Source organism: Bidens hawaiensis, unplaced genomic scaffold (genome assembly GCF_021521415.1).
Source record: "Bidens hawaiensis isolate Kalapana, Puna unplaced genomic scaffold, B.hawaiensis_p1.1 tig00001440_1, whole genome shotgun sequence".
In the NCBI taxonomy this organism is placed as follows: domain Eukaryota; kingdom Viridiplantae; phylum Streptophyta; class Magnoliopsida; order Asterales; family Asteraceae; genus Bidens; species Bidens hawaiensis.
In genome coordinates, this window is record NW_027491081.1 from 1,745,430 (window position 1) to 1,755,251 (window position 9,822).

General features: G+C 34.5%; 1 pseudogene; it reads left to right on the plus strand.

The window, feature by feature from the left end:
- Positions 1–2,832: 2,832 nt before the first annotated feature.
- Positions 2,833–9,410, plus strand: LOC143576308 (ammonium transporter 1 member 2-like; annotated as a pseudogene).
- The last annotated feature ends 412 nt before the right edge of the window (positions 9,411–9,822 follow it).

A 9,822-nucleotide genomic window follows, 5' to 3' on the forward strand; every position in this document is an offset into this window, starting at 1 on the left:
ATGGGCTCATGCTCTCTCGGATAAGCCCCTTGTCAAGAAGTTCGGTCACTTGTCGATGTAATTCTTCAAATTCCTTAGGGTTCATACGGTATGCAGGCTTATTTGGGATAACTGAGCCTGGCACAAAATCAATACAATGTTGAACTTCTCGAATGAGAGGTAAGCCGGCAGGTATGTCATCCGGAAACACATCCTCAAATTCAAGAAGGAGGGGTTGTGCTTCGGTTGGTGCCTCTCCGGGTGGGCTGTTCTGCTCGGCAATTACTAGGGCATACATAAAAGGTGGTGTGGCATGTTTTGTGAAGTCAAGGAAGGCTGATTTCGTCAAGATAAAGGCCTCGGTTCCTGTTTCACGGATGTCAAGTGGTGCTAAAGTAATGTTGTATTTGTGAACCCATCATGTTTCGTATTCCTGTCGTATTGCCACGGTCGCCCTAATAAAAGGTGACAAGCATCCATCGGGATGACTTCACACCATACCTCATCCGAATAACGGTTTCCAATCGAGAATTGAACGAGGCAGCGTTGGTTAACTTTGACGACATTAACTTTTTTTAGCCATGTTAGTTGATAAGGGTCAGGATGAGGTTCTGTTTTTAAACCCAACTTTTCTACCATGCTTGTGGCCACCATGTTCTCGCAACTTCCGCCATCAATAATTATAGTGCACACTTTCCCCTTTGACGTACACTTTGTTCGAAAGATATTATTACGTAGCCAACGTGTTTCATCAACGGCTGTGTTAAGGACTCGTTGACTGACTAACGCCTCCCCCTTATCGGGATAAACGATTTCATCAGTTGTTTCTGTTTCGGGTTCTTTCTCGGTGTCGTATATAGGCAGGGAATCTTCTGTAAACGTGACAAGATGTTTATTCGGGCATTCTCGAGCATAATGACCTAGGCCGTGACATTTATAACACTGAGATACCTTTGGGGTTGTGGTATACGAGTTAGTCTGACTCCCTGATGTCTCGGTTTTGCTTGTGCCGAATTGGTTCCCAGGTGTAAACGAAGACGAACCAGCCCCAGGTGTAAACGTGGATGGCTGCTAGGAACGGGTTTTGGAGTTGTGACCTTGGCTTTTACTTTTAGTTGTTTTTCTATCTTCAAGGCTAGTCGACTAACATCATTAAAGTTCCAATAAGGCTGAAGTTGAACCATGTCTGAGATGTCGGCCCATAAGACCCCTAAAAACCGCGCAATCACCTGCTTCTCTTCTTCATCCGCCCCGCAACGCATCCTAATCCTGTCAAATTCGGCAATCACTTCCTCAACGGAGGAGTTCCGTTGAGATAGACTATGATACTCTAGGAAAGCTTCTTGACGATAATTAACTGGTAAAAATTTTTCTTACAATAACTTTTTCATCTTTTCCCAAGTGACAACTTTGGATTTCCCCTCTTGAGCCCTTTTCTATTTTGCATGATTCCACCACAACGAAGCATAATGACGGAGTTTAATAGCTACTAGTTTTACCTTGTAATTTTCGGGGATGTGTTTCAGATCTAAAGATGCGTTCAACTGTACTGATCCAGTCAATAAACGCATCTGGTTGTGCTCTTCCATCAAATTCTGGAACTTCAATCTTCACCCCCATATTACGAAGGGGATCAGATTCAACAGGACGGCGGCGTCCAGCCCTCCTCCTGCCAAAAGGGTTACCGATTCCTCCTTCGTCATCCCAGATGCCGATATCGGTTTCGGTTTCCTCAGAACGACCTTCATGTTGCAATTCTAGGCCCCGGACCCGTTGTTGCAACCTCGCAATCTCTGCGATATCACGTGGGTCTCTTCCTTCATCCTCGTTGCCTCGGTCAGCGTGTCTACGATGATGACGACGAAAAACTCCACGATCTGCCATAGAACCACTGCTGGGCTCTGATACCAACTTATGCAAATTCTTAGCAAATCAAGTTGTATCAAGAGAGGCAAGCAGGATCAAAGCACAATGTGCATAAACTTTATAAAATTCAATCACCGTTCATCACAAAATAAAAGACCAAATATAAAGAGTTTCAAAGCTAAAAGATAGCCACACACAAGGAAACAATCCCAAACCAAAAATAAGTAAATAAAATACGTAAGCAAATAAATTAACTCCAAAATTACTCCCACTTGGGCTGCTCTTGGGCCTGCAACCTGTTTCATGGATCAAGTCCATGATCAAAGGCTTGGGCCAGCTCATCCGCATCAAAAAAATCTATAGTATAATTTCACCGTCAAGATTTACTATATATTATGACTTACGATTTTTTAATAACGCTTTCAATCAATTCATTTACATGTTTGTCAATTTGGGTGGTATATCATCAATAATAATGAAACCAACAATATTGTAAGAAGAAAAGTTAATATAATGGCAGATCATAGGTTGAATACAATAAGTCAATAACGTGTTAGTGGCTGCAAAGATGATGTAGCTTCTAATCATTAAGATTGAAAATTTGATATGTAACTCAGAAGTATAGTTAAAGATTACATGAGTTGTAATGAAAAGGGAAGAAAAAAAAACATGAAAAATTAGAATAAAGGTTTTGAATGCATTTAGAAAAGTTAGATATTTTTTTATTTAATTTTCATTAAATAGATTATATTTATTATATTAATTGAGTTTTATATTTAGAAGCAATGTATAACATAACCTACTTCCTAACATTCACATGGATTCATACAAGGTGTTTTATTGTCATATTTTGATACTTATTTTCTTCTAATTAGTGATGGAAAACAAACTTGAATATGATGGGTAAACTGAAATATTCTAAATGAACATTCTGGTACATGATTAGTTTTAAAAAAAATTCGTGTCAAGTACAAAATTATTAGAAAGATACATACCCCATTCTTCCAAATCCTCGCGTAAATATTTCTAATCCACTAATTTTACTACTTATATTTCTAACTCCCTTAAGTAATAAACTTTATATAAACTATTATTTCAGGGTCTTTGAAATCTTGTTTATACATATTCAACACAAGCATCCCAAAATCCACAACATTAAATGAGACACAATTTGTCACAAATCCGGTGGTCATTCGAAACCGTTGACTTAATTACATCAAGAATAGATCCACTCCCTTTGGTCTATAAAATAAAACGTTACATTACTTGAGGATTCAATAACCATTTCCATTGTTTTCCTTTCTTCCATCACAATGACATCCTTCCCCACCTGCTCCTCTGCTTCGCGGCCAACGCCACGGCCGCAGCCGACTACATATGCAACCGCTTCACCGCTACTTCCGACAAATTCACCAACACCACATTCGCCATTGACAACACCTACCTCTTATTCTCCGCCTACCTAGTCTTTGCCATGCAACTCGGGTTTGCCATGCTATGCGCGGGCTCGGTTCGTGCCAAAAACACGATGAACATCAGCTAACCAACGTCTTGGACGCTGCGGCTGGAGGCCTCTCTTATTATGTTTTCGGGTTTGCTTTCGAGTTTGGTGGACCGTCGAATGGGTTTATTGGGAAACATTACTTTGGATTGAAATCGATACCGTCTTCGACTTATGATTATAGTTTCTTCTTGTACCAGTGGGCGTTTGCTATCGCGGCTGCCGGTATCACTAGTGGTTCCATCGCTGAGAGGGCTCAGTTTGTGGCTTACCTTATTTACTCTTCCTTCTTGACAGGTTATTTCACTGTTTATACTTAATTCTTTATCTTATTTGGATTTATATTTATAGAAAAAATTATGGTTACAGACCCCAAAAAGGTACTAAAAGCTAACGAGTTATAAATTTCAACATCATAATGGAAAAATATATATCCTTCCTTACTAAAAAGTAACAATGAAAATAAGATATTATAAACAGCAAATCTAGTTTTCAGTAGGAATCTAAAATTAATACTCCGTATAATTTTAGCTAAAAGACAGAGTGTGTATTATTATTCTTGACTTTTATTTGTGTTATATTTATTTACTAGTATTACGGGGTTGTTTTATATTATTTTTTTAAATATTTATTTAGTTTTTGATTTTTTTTTATTGTATGAAAATTAATAATAATAGTTATGGTTTGATGATAAATTGTTTTACAAATAAATGAGATGTTATAACCCGGTTTAAAAGCTATATGGGTTTGATGAGACCCAAGTCCCGTTTATTTTTTACTATAAAATTGATTTTTTAATTATAAATAATATATATATATTTTTTTTAAATAAATCATATATTAATTTTTAGTATATCCCTACTTTATAGAATTTTTATATCAAATATTTGGTGAGATTAGTTTTTAATTTAAATAGATGTTATAACCTGTTTAATAAATATCTGGGTTTGATTAGACTCATACCCGTAAATTCGGGTCAAATGCATGAGACGCCTCCATTTAAAAATCAAGCAACTCTGGTGACTCCAAAAAAAGGGGGAGTGACCACATCACGACACATAGGATTTTTATGTTTTCGTTTATCTATATTATAGATTTATTTATTAACTAATTTGCTTCCCCAGTTGCGTGTTGTATTTAGGTTTTGTTTTGTTTTTTTTATCCTACTCAGACCATAGCTTTGCTATTGGTGGAATATACTGAGTGCGATGATGATGATGATGATTTATTTATTTTTTAATCCTTTTTCTATTTTATATTTTGTAATGATTTGTTTTATTTATATCATAGTTTTGATTTGATTTAATATGTATCTATTAGTTTTTTATGTTTATTATATTTTTTAACGTTTGGACTTTGTCAGTTGAGATGCGCAGGTTTTTAAGGTTTTTACAGAACGAGTATAAACGAACACGAAGATGATAATTAGAGTTTATTGATGAAAGAACTAACAAATAAATGAGGTGTTGTAATTCGTTTAAATGCTATACGGGTTTAGTGAGACCATGACCATCGAAAATTATTGTTTGATGATTATGATGTCATTTCACAAATTAATGAGATATTATAACCTGCTTTAGGCATCCGAGTTTGGTGAAACCCACGACGCATGATAATTATTTTTTGATTTTGAAATGGTTTCACAAAAATAAAATATTATAACTCATTTAAAATCTATTAAAGTTTGATAACACCCATACTTATAAATTAAGGTCAAAAATATGAAAAACCTCAAAGTACAAATTAAACAGTATGATTACTTGAGATAAGGTGACTTTATGACGATATATGATTTTATTTATATAGATAAATAGATTGAGAAGCTGAAATGAATCCATATCCGTGACCCGTAAATAATTAATTCAGTCTATAAAGTCTGCATGACAAGTTGAAATTATATATACATGAGGGGTCTAGATTTCTGATTTAATAATACGCCAGAAGACAGAGAGAATCGACTTTAATCTTTTTACCATTCTAAGATTATTTTTAATAGATTTTCTATCTTTATCTTTAAAATTAACTAGAAACATAATTTTTTTTATTTATACATAATTTTTTAATAACGTTTTCCAACTCATTCTTCATTACCATCTCTATACCATTTTTCTCTTTCTTTCATTTATAGTATTAGCTTCTAACTATTTTGTATTACTATCATTTTCAATATAAATTGATTTCTAATATATATTTATAAAATGATAGTTGAAAATGAAGTATTGTGTTGACACTTTAAATTTAGAGACTTTCTATATTATTTCATTAAAATTTAGAGATGGAGTTTGAAGATAAGGAATGAGTTAAAGCGATTATTTATATGTTTTTTCTAGATTTTAGAAATGAAGAAAAGTATGGAAACCATTGGGAATGCTCTACTACATATAAAATTACTAGACGGGTGTCCGCGCGATGCAGCGGGTGTTTGAACCTGTTAATCACGTACAAATATAAGTGTTTATGGTTCGGTTAAAACCTTGAAATCGTTTAAATCGGTCATTGGTTTGACTTCTATTTTCTTTTAACCCAACTTCACCCACTGAATTTAAACGGTCATAACTTTTTTATACGTTAATATTTTTTATAAAGCACTGCACAATTTTATTATCTTTAATTTGATTATCATATTGTTATAATTTTTTTCAGTTAAAAAACAACATTTTACGTATGGGTGTTTGCGGTATGGTTTTGATGGTTTTTAAATTAAACTGTAATCCAAACTATAAGTAACCTTTTTGTCGTCGAAAACCGAACCACCCCGTTGAAACTTGAAATCGGTTGGCTAAAAGTTAAAGGAAAAAAATCAATCGTGAAATTAAACAACTGATCGGTTTGAACGGTTTCAAACCGAACAATGAACACACATAAACTTGTAATGAGATTAGCAAAGTCTGGGTTTCCCGCTGCATCGCGCGGGCACCCGTCTAGTAAACTAAAAATGAACATGGGTGGTTGTACTTTAATGGATGTTTATATGTTTAAACATTTTATTGATTTATAATTGCATATTTGAGTTGTACATTAATGCTTTAGTGACCTGTACATTGTAATATGTTGCTCGGTATTGTATAAATTTTATGTCGAAACTTCAACAAAAATAAGTACGGTGCATTGGTAAGCTCAGTTTTCTTTTGAACGTAATATATTTAGAGATATATAGAAGAATACAAGAAAATATATAAACTTTTCAAATACATGACGGGTTAAAGTTGTAACAATTTTATAAATTTACAAAAAATTAGTAAAGTTTGAGGGACAAAATTGTAACTGTTTTCTAACAATTTAAATTTTCGGATGAACAAATTTTGTAGTGGGAGGACTGAATTTGTAAATTCAGAATTTATAAACTAAAAATGAACATGGGTGGTTGTACTTTAATGGATGTTTATGTGTTTAAACATTTTTTTGATTTATAATTGCATATTTGAGTTGTACATTAATGCTTTAGTGAGTTGTACATAATAATATGTTGCTCGGTATTGTATAAATTTTATGTCGAAACGTTGAAAAAAATAAGTACGATGCATTGGTAAGCTCAGTTTTCTTGTAAATGTAATATATTTAAAGATATAGAAGAATACAAGAAAATATATAAACTTTTCAAATACATGAGAGGTAAAAGTTGTAACAATTTTGTAAATTTACAAAAAGTTGGTAAAGTTTAAGGGTCAAAATTGTAACTGTTTAAAACAATTTGAATTTTATATATAGTAAAGCTTTGGGTGATGTAAATCCCTTAGAATTCTAGCGTCTTAATTTGACCATATTTGGTGCATTATATATAGTAATGATTCACATTCAAACCCTTATTTTTAAATTTAAAATTACATTAAAAATCATTATATTATCTCTCTTTTTACAATTAAATAATTTTTGTATATTTTTATACCTTTATCAATATACGGTCTCTCTCTTTCACTCACAACCAATTTCAGTAAATATTAAAAAATTTATATTATGCTACAGAAAATTTTCAAATATATAGAAATATCTTTGCATTCTCTCTCTCATCCATTTACAGCATCCTAAACCAATCTCTAAATTAAAAAAAACCTCCCTCACGAAATCTGATGGGTTGAATGTGAATACTCTAAGAGCATTCACATACACGCCCAATCTTCAAATCCAAATCTACACTAAAATTTATTATATTCTCCTTTCTTTCAATTAAATAATACATTTGCTATATCCTTACAATTACCATTTCTATATCATTCACTCATAACCAGTTTTAAAATATATTAAAGAATTGTATGGTGTAAATAGTAACTTTTCAAATATACAGAAAAATTACTGAAATTTTCTAAAATATAAAACTTTTTCACTCACAACATCCTATATCACTCTCTAAATTATAAAAACACCTCTTACATAAAATAAGGGGTTGGATGAGAATGATCTAAATCCATAAAATGTAGGCCTATTTTAATTTTGTTTCAGAAAACATGTTGGAGATAATATTTTGACTAAAATGTAAATATGCAAACACGCTAACTTTGCATGTTTTTTTTGGAACGACCAACTAAGTAATGTCAGGTACTTCGTACGCAGCCTCCATTGGCTAAATGTAGCCTGAGCCGGTCATGAGTCCGGACAGACGGAGCCCCTAGCGATCCACCTATTAAGACGAATATTGTGTATATATTCTCCGGATAAAACCCAAACCACACATATTGCATGTTTAATGAGACTAAGATACACCATCTTTAATGGTTTAAAAAAACAAAAAAATTGTTTGTTATATGTGATTTTATATACACAGTACTTTGGGTCATGTGTTAGTTATATATATAATATACAGTACTATGGGCTTTTTGCTAGAGCTTAGATGTTTCTTCGTCTTCGTCTTCGTCTTCCTCTTCTTATATATAAGTTGGCTTTAGAAAAAACAAACAAACGTTATATATAACATATAACTAAATTGCATGGGGCTAACTTATACTTTTATAAATTTGTTAAAAGGTTTTGTGTACCCAATAGTGTCACATTGGGTCTGGTCTTCTGATGGTTGGGCCAGTGCCTCGAGAACAAGCGGCAGCCTCCTGTTTGATTCAGGCGAAATCGATTTTGCCGGCTCGGGTGTCGTCCACATGGTGGGTGGGATCGCCGGTCTATGGGGTGCGGTAATAGAAGGCCCAAGAATTGGACGGTTTGACCGGTCTGGTCGATCCGTGGCCTTACGGGGCCACAATGGTTCCCTTGTAGTTTTGGGTACATTCCTTTTATGGTTTGGTTGGTACGGTTTCAACCCGGGTTCTTTTCTAACAATCTCAAAATCCTATAATACTTCTGATGTTTTTTATGGTCAATGGAGCGCGGTTGGAAGGACAGCAGTCACAACCACACTTGCCGGATGTACTGCGGCCCTAACCACGTTATTTAGCAAACGGTTACTAGTTGGGCACTGGAATGTGACTGACGTTTGTAACGGTTTGCTTGGTGGTTTTGCCGCCATTACATCTGGTTGTGCTGTGGTGGAGCCATGGGCTGCAATTGTTTGCGGCTTCGTGGCATCTTGGGTTTTAACAGGATGTAACAAACTGGCCGAAAAATGCAAGTATGATGATCCACTAGAGGCAGCTCAATTACATGGTGGGTGTGGTGCATGGGGCTTATTATTTACCGGTTTGTTTGCTAAGAAACGATACGTTCACGAGGTGTACGCTTCAGGGCGGCCTTACGGGCTGTTCATGGGTGGTGGTGGGAGGTTACTAGCAGCTCAGGTCATCCAAATACTGGTGATATTCGGATGGGTGAGCGCGACCATGGGGCCACTTTTCTACATTTTGAAGAAACTCAGGTTGTTGAGGGTTTCAAAAGAAGATGAACTGCAAGGAATGGATATGACTCGACACGGTGGATTCGCGTATGTATATCATGATGAAGATAATAGTTCGCACCCACCACCCGGGTTTCAGATGCAAAAAATTGAACCATCAAGTGCAAGTCCATCACCAAACAACATTGTTGTGTAGTTTTATTGTTTCCTGTTTAAATTGTTGTTGTTTTGTATATTGAATTAGAATTGGATATTTCATCCGTGGAGAAACTAATGGGACTTTAATGAATTATCTGTTATGACTTGTAATGTTGTTTTGTTTTCGTTTTGCTTTAATATTCAAATTATACAAATTATTTTGTTAATAAAAATGGCAAAAGTGAGAATTAATTAACTTGGTTACATGGTTTGATCCATCAACTATTACAGGAAAACATATGCTGGCTCGTGAAAATACCAGTCGCCTTTCGTGTTGGTGAGTAAAGAATCTCCCAACCACTATTCTGTCAAGAAAATAGAGTGACTCCCAGCCAACGTTTAATGTTGTAAGAGTGAATGAGATAACACTACTAACTACTACTAAGCAAATGAGTATCATCAACGGAAACTCGTCTTAGAAATCTGTTTATAAAATACATTACCAACGAGTATCCTGTTGAAATTGGTAATCACATTGTTCTTGAGATGAACAAAAAAGGAT